Here is a 19,076-nt window from a genome sequence, read left to right as displayed (position 1 = left end):
TATGTATGTGTGGATGCCTTCAGAGGCGGGAAGATGGTCCTGGATTCTCTGGACCCTGTGTGGTTTCAGATGACCATGAGCTGCCCAACATGGGGACTGGGAACTGAACTTGGATTCTCTGGACTAGCAACAAGTATTCTTAACTCCTGAGCCATCTCTCCAGCCTCACGCCTAGGATTTAAAACCAGGCACTGGGGCTGCCTTGGCCTTCCTTCCCTCCACCTCGCTGTTCCCTCCTCCTGTGCTCTGGGGTGGGGCTCTCTTTGTTCAGGTGGGGGGGGGGTCCTGAACATTTGCTAACCTCTGCTTTTGAGCTCAAACCCTTTGTATTGGACCTCAGCGAGTCTAATACAACCCTAAAGCATCGGTCTTATAATCTTCCTCTAGACAGAAGAGGAAACTGAGGCTCAAGGAGAAGTAACTGTAGGCAGCCCAGGATCCAAATCTAAACTCTCGACTCAGGACGCTGAGATAATTTTTCTCTCGCTGTATGGCACAACCCTTGAGAACCAGTCACACACATCAAAGTTGTTCCTCCAGTGTGACAAGGAACTTTCTGAGGACAATTGATTCTGCTGGGCCCCCTTCTGTAGCCACCACTGCAGCAATGGAGCCCTGTTCCACAAAGAATCCCTAGCCAGGGATACCTGGTGCTCTCTAGTCCTGTGTCCTCTTACCAGGCGCTGAGTTGTGGGTTATCTCTCTGCCCTTTCAAATATCTGTGATGGTGAAGTCTGCCTTCTAGCCTAGATGGGATGCTTCCCAAACACACCTTTTCTCTGTAAGTTCAGGACTCGCTCGCCCCCTAACTTAAAGCACCATGGTAGTGGGGTTCGGGAGAAGGATAATATGGTGGTTCAAAGTGAGAGCCTTGATTCCAGTGTCCCAGGTTCAAAGGCACTGGCTTTGCAGGACCTTGAACAGGTCCTGAAGCTCTTCCAAGCTTTGCTTCTGTGATACAGGATGTTGTACCCCTGACCCGGACCGCCCCCCTCCCCCTGGGCGATAAGTTAACAAGACCTGCCCCAGGTAAATGCTGAGACTGTGAACAATACCAACCCCTACAGATAACTATGTTTTCAAGTTTATAAATTACAAACCCCGTGAGATTAACAACACTGTCGTGGAATGCTTGCAATAAAGTAACTGCAACAAAAGTACTTAAAATGTATGAACTGTTTATTTCTAGAATCTTCCAGTTAATAGTTCTGGACTCCAAGTGATCACAGTTAACTAAAAGAAGTAAAACAGGCCGGTGGGGGGGGGGGGGGGGGGGGGGGGGGGGGGGGGGGGGGGGGGGGGGGGGGGGGGGGGGGGGGGGGGGGGTGGGGCAGGGAGTGCAGACAACGTATAAAACAAGGACAACAGAGGTGATGGCTATGTGAATGTGTACTTGTAAAATTCTAAGTGTTTGCTAAGTAAAGTTGAGGGTGTGGGAGCAGCTCAGTGGAACAGAGTGCGCTCGGCATGCAGGAGGGCTCTGGGTTCAATTCTCAGCACCAGAAAGAAGTCCTTAATGAAAGCAGGCCTCTACCCTGCTGTGGAAGGCCTCCCAAGGATGGCCACACAGCACACGCAGACGCAGATGGCTCAGGAAATGGAAAGGGAGCAGAAACCTTATCCTGTGGGGGGGGCGGGGGGGGAGTCACTGTGACTCCCCAGCCCCACATCCTCCCAAGTCATCGGTCCTGGCCTCATCCTCCCTCCAACCTCTGAGAGTAGAGCAACTGTTAACCCTTTCCACCCAAGAAAGGTTACTGCCTGAATCCAGGCCTTGCTTCTCTTAGTTGCTGTGTGACCTCAGGCAAGTAAGTCACTTGGCCCTCTCAGAAGCCTCACTTTCTTCATACTGACCAGGGATAATCCTGTCCCCTATCACCAATGATTGAGGTCATAGCCACGGAAGTGTCGCAGGTGCTTGGTCATGTACCTAGAAGCCTGACCGTGCACTGAGCCTGTCCTCTGACCACCAGGTAGGGCAGGTAGCTGTTAGTAAAAACTGACATCAAAAGTTCTCCAGCAGCCTCAAAATACCACCCAAAAAGCACATTCTCTCTTACAACCCCAGGATGCCGAAACTGTTTATTGAAGAATATAGGCAGGTTCAAGTCAGGCTTCTCGGGGCCACAACACTATAGCTACAGCCCCATGTCGACCTGGAGGGGAAAGGGGGTAGGGAAAGCCCCCCTTGGGGAAGAAGCAGGGGCCATGGGGGACACCTTGAGATAGCAAAGGTAAAGAGGAAACCTGCTCCCCAGAGCCCCTATTTCCCCACAGCTAACCCGGTATCACCTGGCCAGGCCTTCTACCCCTCTGAAAGGCAAGAGGAACCACTGGCAGCAAGTTAGAATAAGAGATTAACTCTGTTAATTAATTAAAATAAATAGCAAATTAAATACAGTAAAATTAAAATAGCACAGGAAATTAATTCTCCTAGCCCCACCTCACAGGTGAGATGCTTAAAGGGCCCCTCACAGCCCGGATCTAGGGCAGCTGAGAGAGGGGTGTGGCAGATCACTTGCCTTATGCTACTACAACCCCATCCCTGAAGATTATGGCAGAGCATACCTCCCCCAAAACATTCACCTGGCTATGACACCCCAATTGGCCTCCTGGCCAAGAGGATTCCATGAACTATCTTCCCGACCCTTGCTCCTTGGTCAGTGGGAGGAAGGGTCCTCACACAGCCCAGGTCAGAGATTAGACACTGTGACCTCCTGGGCACATGGCCCATGCCCTATATCCACTGCCACATCAGAGTTGGAGCAGGACACAAGAGGGACGGACATAGGCCCTCTCTTCTGGGTCCTTTCTAGGGCTTGGAGTCAGATTTCAGAAAGTCCTCTGTCTTCTGTGCTGGGCTCTGGGCTCTCTTCAGGGTGCCTGGCATCCCTCTTGAAGACCCCTCACTTCATTCCCACAGTACACTCAGAGAAGGCACTACTGAAGCCCAGAACCCACGCCAAAGGTGTTCACTCCTCACGGTGCCAGTTTCCTCCCACACAAGACAACAGCTCACGTCACAGATGGGGAAACTGAGACCAGGGCACACATGCGATGGGCCTGAAGCTCAATCTCAGTGGCCACATTTCAGTTACCATCAAACATTTTGGAGTCTGAGTGAAACCCAGCGCCACGCTGACTGACCCTTCTACAGCCCCAAGCCACACTCCATCCATCACCTTGTGGCCTTCCCAACAGTGGATGAAGGACACCCCGCTCTTAGTTCTTGCCCTCCCTCAGGCTGTTGACCACAGATGATGAGTGATTCTACCTGAAGCTCCTCCCCCCAACCTTGGCCTGCTCAGAGTCTACCAGTTAGCTCCATAGGCCACACGCTCCTTTAAGCAATCAGGATGTTCCACCCGCCAGGGCGATTTCTACTGTCTGCCTGATAATGTTATCAGTGGGTCCGCCCAGTACCTGGCATGGCACCCAGCACTCAGTAGGTGCTGAGTGAATCTCATCTGATGTCCTCTACCATGGCCAACTGATATCTGACCATAGTGACTACTATTGACTGGTTCTCTACAAGTCCAGCATCACCCGTACGGTTGGTCCCCTTTTCTCAGGATGGTCCCTGCTCAGAGAAGCCTCACAGCTCTGAACCTGGAACCATACGGATCCTCGACTCTAGGTGAACCTGTTTCTATGCTGCATGCTTCTAGGTGAGAAGAACCGAACCGGCAAGCAATTCCCAGCAAGCAATTCCCGCCTATTCTACTGGAACCTCCCAAATAACACCCCACCCCACCCCCCACCCCCCTGATCCCAGCGGGGCTGAATCAGGCCAGCAGGTTCCTGGGCTACACAATGAATTCTGGCCTAGCCTGAATTCCAGGGGAGACCTTATCTGAAAACAAGGTATGGCACCTCCCGCTTTTAATCCGAGCACTCCAGAGACAGAGGCAGGAGTTCTGCGAGTTCCAGGCCAGCCAGGACCATATAGTAACACCCCGTCTAAAAACATCTGGTGGTTAATGAACAGGAGCATGTAGAGTTTCATCTACAGACAAGGATCAGTGTTGTTCCAGGTTCAGAGCTGTGAGGCCTCTCTGAGCAAAGGCCACCCTGTGAACGAACAAAAGCAAACTTTCCCAACTCTGTCTCCATTCTGTCCTAATCCGGATCCTGAGGCTAAAGACTTTGTGTCTTCTTGTGGCTCACTGGACAAAAACTCCACTCCCTGAGCAGGGTGGCCATTCGGTGTCACCTGGAGTCTGCCCTCTCTGAAGCTCTCCTTTGCTCTGAGCTGTACTACACCCTCGTCAACTTCTGATTCCCTTAAGGCTTTGTACATTCTGTTCCCTTCCACAGTGCTCCTGTTATGACTTCATACATATCCCTCAAGAGCCAAGATCAAGGCTTACCTTCTAATCTAGCAGAAAGGGAGAAGCAACAAGTAGCCAGGTTGGTCCCAAAACTTGGAGTGAGAAGAGTCTGTGCCAGTCTTTGTTACCAGCCTCCCTGGGGCTTCACTCATAAACACTGTTCAAGCAGCATGTGTTAAGGGAATGAGTGCTGGTATATACTAGTTAACCAAACAGAAGAAAAAGAAAGACAAAAGAATACAAGGCCACAGTACACAGCATGCAGGGCCGGGAGTGGAGGAGAGACTGAGGCTAGGAAGGCCAAGGATGGCCTGAGGAGAAGTGACAAATGCCACGAGGCTCTAATCTACAGCAGAGCTCCACTCCTGGCAGCCAGCGGGAGTGTTTGTGGGAGACAGAGGAAGGAGTGTAATGGGAGGCTCAGAAAGTGTGTGTGCGCATGTATGCCTGTGTGAGAGGTGACAATACATGTGTGCTGCATGTGTGAGTTAACCTGTGTAAGAAAGCAAGGAGGTGGGGGTGGGGTGGGGAGCTCTGTGCAGGCAAGCCATAGAGCCTGTGGGCCTGCCTAGGCATCCAAGTGAGGAAAACTATGTATGTGTGCATACAGTCCACACACAGATGATGCTGTCTGTACCTGACTGAAGTTGCTGCAGGAAGGAGGAATGACTGAAGAAGACAGAGGAGGAGGAGGGGGTGAGACTGTAAGGAGGACTGTAGTAAGGCAGCACAGGAGAAGACAGTGTCCCCATGTGAGTGTGAACAATGCAGAAGTTTGAGAGGTGTCAGGGCTCTGCTGAGGGTGTGGCTGGGGTGGCCTCTGCCACAGGCTTAGTGCCAGAAGTGGGGGGCCAAAGAGTGGGGGCTCTCCTAGGGCAGAAGATTCCTCAGAGCCTCTCAGGTGCCAGATCACTATGTTCCGAGGCAGGGAGGCTGAGAAAGAGGCCCAGATGTGCGAGTGCCTCCACATCTGTCCACAGCAAAACCTCTGGGCATTTATTTGTCTTTGTCTATGTCCGGGTGTGCACGCCTGTGCTTGTGTGAGCCCTGCCAGCCGTGTTGTCTACGCTTGTCTTTGTCTGTATGTATCTAGGGCCTTTGTCTGAGAGTGTGGCTGCTGGTCTATGCCTGTCTGGGTGGCAGTGTCTGGTTTTGTGTGTCGAAGTTGATCTGTGTCTATGGGCTCCCATGTGTCCTTGACTGTGCGTGTTTAAGGGTCGGATGCAAGAGGCCTCTTGGACTGCTTGCTTGTATCTGTTGATCGGGGAGACCTTACTGTGAGGACACACTATTTTGAAGCTCTGGGTCTTGAGGCTTTGGTGTATCTGAGCGTGTGCTAGCGTGTGAGCCATGCTATGGATTGTATGTAGCCTAGCAATGCTTAGCTGTGTTTGTGACAGCATGGATGTGTGTATCTCTGTACCTCTGCATATGTGTATCTCTGTGTGTGTGTGTGTGTGTGGGTGTGTTGGGTGTGAGGGGTTTGTCACAGACTGGTGAGCAAGTTAATCTCAGACTCCGTGACACGTGGAATAAAATCACGCTCCCGTAATGGGATCATTCGTCTTCCTGTCCAAAGAGAGAACTAACTCTTCACCCTCCACCCTGGGGGAGCCAGTGGGGCCAGGGCCAGCCCCCAGCCCCCACTCAGGCCCCTTCTGGCCCTTGGCACCCTACCCCCCCCCTTCTCTGCTGCAACAGGCTCATTTGGCCTCCAGAGTGCCCTGGTGCCCACTGTGGACTGGGCAGGGCTGCAGGACATGTGACTGGGACTTAGAGGCCTGTCCTGGGCCCCCCCAGCCCCACCCACTGCCAAGGAGGGCTCTGCCCCAGATGGGAGAGGGGGGGTGCAGGAAGGAATCTTTGGGCCCCTCCTCCTCCCGGAGGGGAGGGATGAGCTGCAGGCCTAGCCGGGATTTTCCATCTCTCAGCAACAAGATTCCTGGTGAGCAGGCTGCGGGGTTTGGCAGGACGCCTGCTGGAGACCCGCCCTCACCCGCCAGGACGCCTGGGTCCCCAAGGCCCAGCAGCAATGGGTTCCCTGGGGGGTTGAGAGGGCCTCAGCACTCCAGCCTACAGTTGCCTGGGCCTGTGGGAAAGCCAGACCCCCCTGCCTTCCAACCAAATATGGCTCCCCAGCCCCCACCCCCCCCAGACAAACCACCACCCTTCCTCTGGCCTCCTTGAAGCCTGCTTTCCCAGGCGGGCTACCAAGCACCGCCCTGGCCTGACCTCAGCACACACCCTGCTTGGGTTCTAAGGCTCACCTCCAGGTCTCAGGGCTTGCAGGACAGGGTTGTGCCTCTCTTCTCAAGACTGGGGGAGGGAGGGAGTCTCAGACCAAGGCTATTTATGAGTCTTGCATCTGTGAAATCCTCATGGTCTCAGCTCTTCTGGCCCAAGCTGAGAGGAACCAGCTGGGGAAACTGAGGAAAGGGAGCCCTCTATATCTCCTACCCACCACAAGGCATCCGAGTCCGCCCAGCCACAGTGCTGCCCCTCTGGCTTTCCCGTGAGTGCAATGTGAGCTTTCCTCAGAGACAGAGAGCATGGGCAGGTGGGCTTTCAACTCCCAGCAACATGGGCCGAGCAGCAGCCGGAGAGCAGGTTTGGTAAGAGATTAAGGCTGAAGAGGAACCAGAGGCTCCAAGATTTAGGAGGCTCATTCTTCTCCCTCAAATTCCCCTCAAAGTCCCCCAGTCCCAGCCTGGTCCCTCCAGGGTTGTGCTGTGGCCCCAGGCCAATGTCAAGGCCCCAACCCATCCATCAGCTGTTGCCAGGGAGTTTCCACCCCAACGGGTACCAAAGGGAGGGGCTTAACTGACACTGGGGACTCAGATGGATGGGAGGGGGCATGGCCCTAAAGAATCAGCCAACAATCCTGCACCCTCCCAAGAGCTGGGGGGCTCCAAGCCTCTAGGGAAGAAATGAGGTTGCTAGGTGGGAGGGGGGCGCGGGAGGAGGCCACACCCACTCTAAGCCCCACCCTTTTAACAGACCTGAAGGCCTGGGATCATGAGATGCTCTGAGATGCTCTCCAGTCAGGGTGTGAGACCTTAGGTGGCTTCTACTCCTCTCTGGGCCCCACCACACACTACAGGAAGTGGCTCTGATAGACCAGGTATTCTCTGTTCACATCAGCCCCTTAAGCACTAAACCCTTCCTTCTCCAGAACAAGGGAGCCAACAGAGTCTGGGCCACACGGAGTGAGATGGCCAGGCAACTAGCAGGAAGAGACTGAAGTCACCCAAGTTATGCTAAAAGAGATCCATTAATTATTCTCCCTCCTGTAGCCAATGAGACTGAGACTCTGGGAGAGGGGGTATCCAAGCACAAGGCTTGGATATTACTGACTACAGTGGTTAAAAGGACAGCTATGGGGGCCTGAATTAAAAGTCCCAGCTGTACCACTAACGTGTGAATTCTGATACATTCTCTCAGCCTCAGCCTTTGCATCTGTAAAACGGGGTTGCAGAGCCTCCCTCATAGGCCTGCTGAATCCAGCCGAGTAAATGCAGGCAAAGGGCCTGGCACAGTGCCTGACACACAGTGAGAGCCTGAACAGGGCTGCTCTCCTAGCTGTGCCTAATACTAGCTTAACATTCCAAGTGGCCAGAGATGAAGGCAACGAGGGATCTGAAAGTGGCTGGAGGGCGAAACCAACCTTCTCCTTAAGCCAGGTTGGGACCCTCAGAGCCTCAGCCCAGGAGGGCCAGCCAAATTCCTGGAAGCCCCCCAGCTGTCTCCCCTATTCGTTAAAGGCTTCTCATTAGTGAGCCCAGGCACCTGCCCCTCCATGCGTAATAAGCCTCATTAGTATCTTAGCCCCAAGCTCTGAGCCCAGAGTCTATATGTGTGCACACGCAGGAGGGTAGGGGGGCCGCAACAGGCCACCAGCCAGGAGACAGCATCCTCACCAACCACACCCCCTGCCTGTCATCCACAGAGCCCGTCACCACCCAGCTTGTCACCTGCCTGCCTCACACCCGCACCACCTGTCACCCACCCAGGCTTGTCACCCACCCAGCCCATCACCTGCACCACCTGTCACCCACCCAGCCTGTCACTGACGCCGCCTGACAGGCATCTAGGTGGGGGGACAGGAGATGGGAAGAGAAGCCCACAGAGGTGTAGAGCTGGGGGCCCCAGAGACCCTGTGGGACCCCCACTTCTGCTCGGCATCCTGCAGCATCGCCATGGCAACCTCTCAGCCGCAACCACTTTCCCAAACATCCCCCGCCTGCCCCCCCCAGGCCCTGCTCTTAGCTGAGCTGAGGCTCAGAAGAGCCTGAGTGACAGGAGAATGGGGCAGGAAGGAGGGGGTTCATCTGCTGGCTGGCCTTGACCATCCTCTCTGCCTTTGGACTCGGTTACTCCATCTGCAAAATGGAGGGGCCAGCAGGTGAGGCCTTTGGAGAGCAGGCCATCCCTTCTCCAGCCTGGATTGGCTGAGCTGACTGCCAGTTAACCTGGGAATGCTGGGAGGTGGGACAAAAAGGACGAGGGGGTTTCTGAGCTCTTCCATACTCCTTAGCCAAGGTCTGGTCCAGAGTCGCTAGGCCTCTGACTCAGGCTCACACAGCAAGAAAGAAGCAGGCTGGAAGGGAGAGGGGCTCTGCTTCAGGACAGCTAGCTAGAGGTAGCACACTGTGACCCAAGGTGACTAGGGGCAGGCTTGGCTCCCACCACTGAGCGGCATTATTTATGAGACTCTAAGGTGGGGAGTTTGAGCAGCTGTGACACTGACCCTCAAGGGACTTATGCATGGTGGGACAGCGAAGACAAGATGCCTCCTCAGGAGAGGACTTGAGAGTCCCTGCTTCCCAGGGCTGGCTGGGGCAGGGGCTGTCATAGCAGAGAGGCACTACTAGCCTGTCGTCCTTCAGAACCTTGCCCCCCCTCCCCAATCCCTCCCCACTCCTCCAGGCAGGCAGCGATAGGATTACTTCTGCATGACTGCCCGCTCCACGGGGTTCCGAGACCCTCCTGCCTGCAGCAATCTTTAAAATTCCTCCAGCCCAACCTCTCTCCCTTTCTCCCCGCAGCGTAAGCTCCGGAGTCTACCGCAGTGTACCTACTGCTGCCGCGCGCGCGGCCGCCACCACCAGCACCACTACCAAGCAAGCAGGGGCCCAGGTCCCACACGCCAAGGACAAAGACAGGCCGGTCCTCCTGGAGTAACCCGACCTCCTTCAGACCCACTTCCCCTTGGTACTGACCCGATCCTACAGACCACCGCTCCAGCCAGGGGCAGGCGTACCAGCTGTATCTAGGCGGATGGGTACTATGTACGAGCACCCCTGAAAGTGCCTGCCTGTGTCTGGAGTGCCAGAGCCTGGCTGCACCATCTCCCTTCTCTGTCTCACCAATCCCTGCTACCCCCGGGGTGGGCAGACAGCTTGGGTCAAGCTGCTCCCAAGGGCACAAAGGCAGGAGGAGATGGGTCCTCTGAATTTTTTAAGGCCCTGATAAAGGCTGCAACCTTGGACTTGCTAAACTGGGACCTAGACAGTGTTTTGGGTACCCCTCCCACAGCAACATACCTTCTTCCCCTTTTACAACTTGGGGGTCGGGGAAGTCCTCTATGAACCTTCTCTAAGCAAGAGATACAGAGACCCTTAGGAAAGAAGTGAGTTGGGGGGGGGCTGTAATACCCATACCCCAGTCTCTCCATCCCTAAAGCAGGCAAGAAGCAGCTCGGGCTCTAAATCACTCCCCTCACGCTGCCCTCTGAGGCGGATTCTGTGCATCTGTAATTAGGGGGTGGAACAGATGGCGGAGATTCCGTTTAAAATCATGCGTCTAGTAGAGTAACCTTCACTGTCGGAACTAACTCCCAGGGAGACCGAGCCCCACAGCCTAGATTTGGGGGGGAGGGGGCTCATCAGTTCTCTCCCCCCTCTCCCAAAGCCCCATCCCTCTCAGGTATGGGTGGGGGAATCAGGCAGGGTTGAGGAGAGGGAGTAACTTCCCCTACCCTGGACATGCATGCCAGAGCCCAGGCATAGGTACTCAAAGAGTTCTTGGCTGAGAGTCCAGGGTGACCAGGTGCCAAGTGGCTCTGCCTATTCCCCAAAGGGGCTCAACCCTGCAAGCTTAGACCAGAGCGTCCACAGCCCAGGATCTGGGGGGCAGCTTTGAACCAGATGTCCAGCCTCACTGTCCAGGAATGAAAGGCCTCGGGCAGCGAGGGTGGGGATGGCTCCCCAGGCAGAGGAGGCTCTGGGAAGTGGAGGAGGCTTGGGCAGTAGACAGAGCAGTACAGTGCGTGTGAAAAGGCTGGGGGGGGGGAGCAGGGGGGGGGAGGGTGTGCTGGAATGTGTGGCTGGTGGGAGTGAGGGCTGCCGAAGAAGAAATGAGGCTGAGGCGGGTGTGTGACAGGGTGCTGTGGGGTGTTGGGGGGGGGTGAGGGGGAGCTGGAACGCTACATGTGAGCTCAAAGGGGTGAATGGGTCAGGGCGGTGACTAGGCAGGGCTGTGCATGTCACAGACAGGCAGAGTGTGTTTGGAGAAAGGTGTAGGAGTGTCCTTATGCCTTTCCAGGGTTGAGCCTAGAGTCAGCTAAGCCTGGGGAGCTGCTAGGCCTCTGGAAGGGGTAGAGTGGGAACCTCTGAGGATCAGGAATGCTTGTACATGCATGCTAGGGAAGGCACTAGAAGCTATCAGGACATTTGGAGGTACCCGAGAGCTGAGGCTTTGTCTGTGAATTTTGAGAGAAATGTGAATATCAGGAGCTGTGTGTGTGTGTGTGTGTGCTCGTGTGCTGGAGAAGGGGGGATTGATAAGGTGTAGAGGTCCCCGCCTGTCTGCAGGCTGCCACGCTTTAGCTGGGGGGTGTAAGGGGAGATGTTGGATGTGAAATCTGTGCATGTGAGAAGGCATGGGGGCTGTGGGCAGGTCCTGGGGTGTAGCTGGTGAAATGTTGAGGCTGAAGAAGGTTCTGATGCCCTTGAGGATGTATGTGGTAGATGCTGTGTGTTGGGGTGTCTGGGAGTCATAAAAAAAAAATCAGGGTTTGGTTAAGTCCTGGAACTGCACTGTGTCTGGAAAGAAGATGTGGCAATATTCCTGGACAGGTTACAGGGACTTAAACTGGGTATGGATGCGGAGGTGTCAGGACTGAGAATGTCGCAGGGGCTTCTGTTTTGAGGAAAGGAGACTGTATCTGAGGAGGTGCCCTAGACCTATGGACTGGGAAGGCAAGTACGGTCCCTGATATCAGAGAGGATGGGCTTATAAAGCGTAGGAGTGGGAGAGTATCAGGGTTAGGATGAGGCTCCTGGTGTTTGGGGATGTGTTCCAGGTACGAACAACGGTGTGGTGTTTTCATTTGGGGGTGTGTTGGCTATGTGCGTGTGAGACAGTTGGGTATCAAGAAGGTATTGGTGCTGGGTGGTTGTGCGAGAAGTGTTGGGGTTCTGTGTTTGTGGGTACGCTTAGCTGTGATTTGGAGTTGCTGGAGCTGTAAGCATACACTAGGGGGCTTGTATATTTTGGGGGCTGCAATTAGGGGTCCTGTGCTTAGAGAGCTGCTAGGGAGCAGTATGGTGAGGGGCAGGGAATAGGCCTCTAGGATGATGAAAGGCAGAATCTCTGGGGCCCACCTGGGGACTGCACACTGCCTCCCCCCCAACTCCTTGCTTTGGGGTATCTATGCTTGGACCACACTGTTGAGACAGGCTGGTCCATCTGTCTCCACCTGTGCCTCAGCTCCAGGAGCAGAGCTACCTTCTCAATCCCTGGGGAGCAGCAATGCATCTCAGCCCACCCATCTGCCTTCAGACGGTCCGCACAGAAGCCTCCACCAAGCTGCCCAGAGGGGAGTCACTATGTTTGAAGAGGCACTGGCTGCGGGTAGGGAGAACTACACAGAAACTGTTCTTATGGAGGCTCCTTTGAAAGCCACCGCCACCAGGCAAGGGGACGCAGGAAGACAGGGTAGACATGTCTGTCCTTGGGCTGCCTGTGTGGGTCAGTGGCCAGCTGCACCCCCCTGGTAGCCTTCCTCGTGCTTTTATGCTGATTGTCCCTATTCAGGTAGGACCTAGGCCTTGGAAAACACCCATCCAAGCCGGAACAGCACACACTGGTACCTGCAGCTATATCCTCAGTTATGCACACCCCTAAGTTCAGACAGACACCCACCTCCTTCCACAAACAACGTGCACCACGGCACGGTTCTATGTGTAGCTCATCTTTAGGACATATATATATATATATATATATATATATATATATGTGTGTGTGTGTGTAGCTCATCCTCAGGACATATATATATATATAATATACATATATGTATATTATATATATATTATACACACACATACACACACACACACACACACACACTCACTCGCACACTGCATCAAGCTACTTGTCTCTGTAAAACCAAGTATAGCCGCACACCATCTTGTCAAGGTAACCTGAAGTCAAGGTTTCTTTTTCTTTCTCTGATGCTACTGGAGATTGAACCTGAGGTCTTGTGCACTCTAGGAAAAGGCCCCGGCACTGAGCTACGGCCCCAGCCCCTCTTTGCACACCCTCATCTTATAAGTGTACATTCACATTAGTACCTGCACACACACCACACCACACCACACACACACACACACACACACACCATCACACCCATAGCCCTTCTCACACATGCTCTTTCTCACATACTCCATGACAGACAGACTCATGCATGTTCATACACCCTTACCAGAACTCCTTCCCACTCCCCAGTCCTCCAGCCCACCTCTGTGTCCAGGTTATCCCCCCCCCCCTCACGGAACAGATAGATCTTCTACCAGCTGGGTCAGAGCAGAGCCCCTCTGCGCTCAGGTCTGACTCTTACTGTGTCAGAGTTCGGGTTGTGACAGCACATCCCGAGACCTCACAACTGTGTGTCACCAGCTAAGGAAGCACAGATGTGTAACCTGTTACATAGCAAGAAACAGAGTTGATGTAAAGGTGGCAGGACCAAGTCACAAAATGTGTCTGTGTGTACAGGTGGGAGCCTCAGAGATGCATTTACACACGGGAGACATCCTCTGGTAAGTTAATGAGCAAGAAGGGGCCTTTCCTGAGACAAGAGAGCCACACATTTTTGGGTAGGCGTGGGGGCCAGGAGAGCCCTCTCGCCAATCCCCCTTCCAACAGAAGAGCAGAGAGGAAGGGACTGTTCAAGGCTTTGCTGGCATCCCCATCCTGACCTCCTTTAGCAGCTGGAAACCGAGCTGGGGGTGGAAGGAATGGAGACTTGGCTAGCCTGGGGGTTTGGGGAGGGCCGAGGCAGAAAACACCTTCCAGATTCTCATCAAATTCCTGTTTGTGGTTTGTAGCCTCCAGTCAGTCTCTCTCTCTCTCTCTCTCTCTCTCTCTCTCTCTCTCTCCCCCACCCCAGGGTTTCCCCCCCTTTCTTTATCTCTTCCTGTTTCTCAGTCTCTCCCCATCTTTCTCTTTGCTTACCCTGTCTCTGTCTCTCCTCTGCCTTTCTGTTTTCCTGACGCCTCTCCCTGCAGGCACCTCTGTCTGTCTGTGTCTCCCTGTCCCAGTTCATCTGTCTGTCTCTCTCAGTCTGTCTGTGCGTGGGTGTCTCTGTCCATCTGTTCTACCACCCATCTGTTTGCATTAGTCCTTCTAAAGGTGTCCATTCTCTCTCCTCTCCTCTCCTCTTCTCTCTCTCTCTCTCTCTCTCTCTTCCCCTCCCTCCCTCCCTCCCTCCCTTCCTCCTTCAGGTCAGCAAAGGCCCCTCCTGGCTCAGGAGGTTGGGGGGGGGGGGGGAGACAGACCTGCAGCTTCTGGTTTCAGTAGCATCTGGACAAGATGGGGGAGTTGAGGCCTGCCAACTGCAGAAATGGCCCCTCCCCTCAGCTCCCAGGCCAAGGACCTCAGAGCAGAAGAGTCACAACAGGGCTTTACCTGCAGCTGAGTTCATACATGGTTGGGCAGGGGTCTCACTTCACCCTCACACCTGTACCCTCCCCTAAGCCTACCTTCCTTAAGCCCCAGTCAATGAGAGAGACACAGGGCACCAGGGGAGAGGGAAAGACTAGGCCTTAAGGGAAGGAGGGGCTGGGAGCCAGGGCTTCCTGTCAGCTGGGCAGGAGGGGCTCTTTCCCTCCTCCTTTCCAGGCAGTCTCAGGGGACCTCCTCCTCCTCTGGCCCTAGCTCCAGGCATTAGGGGCTACCCTGGCAGTTCCTGTCAGCTCCATGAGGCCGTTTCTGCCTCCTGTCTGCCTGCAGGGATATGGGATGGGAGGGTCACACCAGTGTCTCCCCAGAAACAGCAGAGACTGGTTTGGGCCATGTGTGGTACTGGTCCAGTCTGGGCACTGGCCATCCTGAGAAGCACAAAGTAATGTATCCATGACCTACCAAACCAGCATCTACCCCTCCATACACACACACACACACACACACACACACACACACACACAGTATCTTAGTGCCCTGCCCACTCAGCAGCCCCTACTGCACTGGCACACACCCATCTGCTGCCTACCTTGCATTCCCAGCAGGCTCCAACAGTGCCCCAGCACCCAGCCTTCTTCTTGAAATCGCACCTCCCAACATTCTTCCAGGCTGCTGTGTTCTCTCCCCTCCCCTCCCCTCCCCTCCCCTCCCACAGTTCATAGTTCAAGTCACACAACTGACAAAGAAAAGGAGGCTGAAGAGGAAGGCATGGGAGGACACTGTCATCCTCCTGAGACCCTGGGGTCAGATCTGCAATGAGACTCATCAGAGAAGGACTTGCAGAAGGGATGGAATATGGCTTCCTCCTGACCCACCTCAGGCAAAGTTCAGATTGGCTTCACCCTGGCGTGCCACTGGGCTGGGGCCAGGGGCTGGCTGCCTCCCTTTGCCACTCTCCTTGCCCCTGGCTGGGCTCTTTCTCTCTCCCCCTTCAGAGCAGCCCTCCCTGCCCTCTCCCTCCAAGCTCCCTGGCTCTCACATCCTCAGCTCTTGGAAGCCTGACTCACTGTTTCCCCTCCTCTCTCCCCTCCCTCCCTCCCTCCCTCTCCTGGCAGCAGTGCCTCCCCCTCCCCTGAGGGGGCTCTGGCCACAAGGGTGCCTGCCTGCTCTTCTCCATGGGCTCCAGCCCCTCTCTGTGCCAAGGAGGCCCCCCTGCAGCTGAGCCAGTTCCCCAGCTACAGAGAGGTAGGATACAAGAGCCTGAGTCCCAGGCTGGCCTAGCCACGGTATCTGTGACTCTGGGCAAGTGGCTCCTCCCCTTTGGGTCTGTATTCCTTCTGTCAAGCACGCGGTTGGGGAGGGGTACCTCAAGGGATGACAGACACCTTTGGGGTGCTAAAGTCCCCCACTTTTATAACATGGGTGTTTCCTTGCACAGGGTGCCTGCCAACCTGTGGAGTAACCCACCTAGCCTAGGCCCCGCCCACAGGTCCCAAGAACTCAGTTCTGGCTCCCAGATACCTGAGAAGGACAGAGAGGGAAGACTGGAAGCATTAGTCAAGACCCATGGAACCCCCGCCCCATCATGTCTCTTTCCCACCTGCCCCCCACCCCCCATTTCCCAGAGACATACACACTTTTATTTTTATAGTTCATCACTAGCCCTCAATCATGGCAAGGAGGCCTGTAGTGCCTCCTAGAGTCTGGCTGCAGGAGAGAGGCGGTGGGATGAGGCTAGGGCCTCGGAGGTTCCTGGGGTCCACCTGAGAGCCCTGAGAGCCCAGCATTCCTTGCCTAGTTTCTCTCTCACTCTCTTCAATGGCTTTAGCCTCTCTCTCTCTTTCCCACTCTTCAGGAGCATGTGGCTGTCTGGGTCTCCTCCCCCCCATCCCAGGGGGGGGGGCATCTGCTGGCATTAGCAACAATATTACCCTTGCTTCATCTAGCTGTCGCCAACTCCACCACACCTAGGCTTTGCCTCTTCTCTCTGTCCCAAGAGAACCCAGCCACCAGAGACAGAGCTTGGCTCCATCCCATAATAGTGCATCTGCTTGACCTCACCCAGCCAGACCAGAAGGGCTAGGGCATCTGGTACACAGGCATGGCACCCCTTGGTCTTGGGAGGCTGGCAGAAGACATGTAGCTCGCTCACGCTCCCCACCCCCTCACAACCCCCTCCCGAGCTCTCTCTCTCTCTCTCTCTCTCTCTCTCTCTCTCTCTCTCTCTCTCTCTCACACACACACACACACACACACACACACACAGGCTCACAGATTCACGGACTCGACTCACAAGTAGCCCTGGGGGTGGTACAGAGCAAGGGAGGAAAATGACCAAATCCAGGTTTGCTTGAAGGGAAGCCCTGTCCAATGAGAAACAGAGCCATGCTTCAGGCTGACATCCCTCAGGGGGCTCTACCAGTGCACCCACCAAATCCTTTTCTGTCAGGAACAGTCTGCCCCAGTTATAATCAGCTGGAGCCCCCACCCCTTAACATCTTTCAGAATCCAGATCTAATCTCCCTTCATATACCTCTGCTGAACTCAGCAAGCAGGAGACCTCTCCCTGCCAATAGCTAAGCACATGGCTGGGGGTTCCCCCCCCCCAATCACCAAAGGCCCCATCAGGCTGGGGAACAATATAGAGTAATCCTGGAAGCCTCACAAACTAAAACTGGAAAACTAAACTGTTTACCCACATTACCTGGGGGTGTCAGGGGCTCCCTGACCCTGAGACCTTGTTCCAGACCCCCCCCTCAACCCAACAGCCATAATAAACAGCCAAGTCTTTCTCTAGGACAACAGATTTCTCTAAGCCCAACAGCTCCTTCCGTCACTACCTCAGCCATAGATCACATTAAAAACTCACAGAGGGCAACTTAAACCCATCACATTTGTTTCTCTCTATATTATTTCAAAAGTAACGGCATTAAAAATGGATTTTAGTACAGAAAATAAATATCAGCACGTGGGCCTGCAGCCCAGGCGGAGAAGAAAGCCCACCAGGGGACTGTCCCTGGGGGGGGCACAGGCACAGCTTAGGCACTGGCCAGGGAGGTGCCTGAATGGTCAAACAGCACCCTGGAGATGCCAAGGGAGGGGGGCAGTGTCTGCCCCACCTGGGCACCTGCTCCCATGCCAAACCAAGTGGGAGATGAGTCACAGGTTTGGGTGGATGCCCATCCCCTCTCTAGTCACTGCCACCTCTGAGGGGTGGGTGCTCTGGGGCCAGAAGTTCACAAGTCTCGGGGGGATTACTCCAGCTATCAACACAGGGGAAATGAATTCAACTTACTATCCCGTTTGGTTTTTCCATTACAATAAAGATAAATATACATCTGCTCAAAGGAAGGCGATTTAACAAGTGGCATGCATGTGCTACCTCGAGGGTCCCTCCACAGCTGAACACCACAGCCGAGCCTGCCTGCTCCTCCCATGCTGGAGGGGGGGGGTGATGAACAGACTGGTAATCTTTCACTTACAGCCCTGGCGCACAGACACACACACCGGGCCACACAGAACAGGGACAAGTCAACAATAGAAACACCCCAAATGCCCCTGGCAGGACTCTGCCCAGGCCTGGGCTCATGCCCCTGCCCTGCCAGCGGCAACAGCGAGAGCGGACAGAATGTGGCCACCCTGACCCGGAGGCAAAGCTTGTCCTCACACCCTGAGCTCAGCCCAGGGAGCTGGGGCCAAGTCCCGCCTGACACCAACTGGTCCAGCGGGAAACGCCTGCCCAGCCAGACAGGCACAGGCCCCCCAAGGGTCCCTCCTTGTGCTCAGGGACCAGGCTGGTGCAGCCCAGCCCTGCCTCCCAGGGTGACGCCTGGGCCCAAATTCAGCTGGCCCTGCCAGTCAAGCACTGGTGCAGAACCGAGGGCACCAGGCTCAGCCCCTCCCAGCCCAGCCCCAGGGCCCCCAAGCTGGGAGGGAGGGGAGACTCCCCACCCCTCCACATCTGGCCCTGGCCCCTAGGGTCTGCGGTAGAGAATTCCCGCCCCCGCTTCTCTCCCTCCTCCTGCTCTGTGCGATCTGTGCCCGCTGCCCGCCTCAGGGACAGCCCCAGCTCCCGCCTCCGGCCAGCAAGGCCCACATCCTTCCTCCCTCAGCTGGCCCCTTTGCCTGGCAGGAGGCTGGGGGGTCAGGCTGCTGGGGAACCCTCCCCCCCAGCTCCCATCAGTCCTTGTCCCCAGCCCCCAAACTCTGGGTTGCTGTCCCTTTTCCTGTAGAACAGGAAACAAGGTTATCTCCTAGTCTCAGAGCCAGCCCCCTGCCCCTTTGGCTCTGCCCAGGGACCCAGACCCAGCCAGGGAAGGCGCCCTCAGCCAGAAAGCAGAGATTCAGCAGCTCACCCCAGCTCCCGACCTAGGGGGCTGACAGCTGTCACTCAGCACCCCACCCCCTGGGGAAGAGGGGGCCGATTCAATCAGAGCCCTAGAGGAAACGTATTGATACACGATTATTTATTTATTTATGCAAAAGTGAGCCGACTTTGTTCGCCAGGTAACCGGGCACGCGGCCCAACCCCTCTGGCCAGGCCGCCCCCAAATCCCTCCTCCGCCCCACACCCCCTCCTGGTCATTAGGTCCCCGCCCCTCAACTCCCAGAGCGCCAACGGAACCTTGGGATTTGGGGGCTGGAGGGGAGGGGCTCCTCCCTCCGCAGTCTCCCCTTTTCCCAGCGCCTATCCTAAAATCCAGCCTTGTTCTCCGCTCCCACGGTCCCCCTACATCCCCCCCCCCCCACATTCTCAGCAAGCTGGAGAGCAAATTGCAGTTTTAAATCCAAAGGCGGAGGGAGGGGGGAGGAGGAGGGGGTGCGCGGCAGCTCTGGGCGCGCACC

General features: G+C 55.3%; 1 protein-coding gene across 6 annotated transcripts in view; it reads right to left on the bottom strand.

Annotated features, from left to right (window-relative positions):
* Window positions 1–19,076, bottom strand: part of Ahdc1 (AT-hook DNA binding motif containing 1) — a 72,964-nt gene that overhangs the window by 52,717 nt on the left and 1,171 nt on the right. The window lies entirely within an intron of this gene.

This window comes from Mus caroli, chromosome 4, assembly GCF_900094665.2.
Source record: "Mus caroli chromosome 4, CAROLI_EIJ_v1.1, whole genome shotgun sequence".
In the NCBI taxonomy this organism is placed as follows: domain Eukaryota; kingdom Metazoa; phylum Chordata; class Mammalia; order Rodentia; family Muridae; genus Mus; species Mus caroli.
Note: the sequence above shows the minus strand (reverse complement) of the source record. Positions and strands in the feature narration are given on the sequence as shown.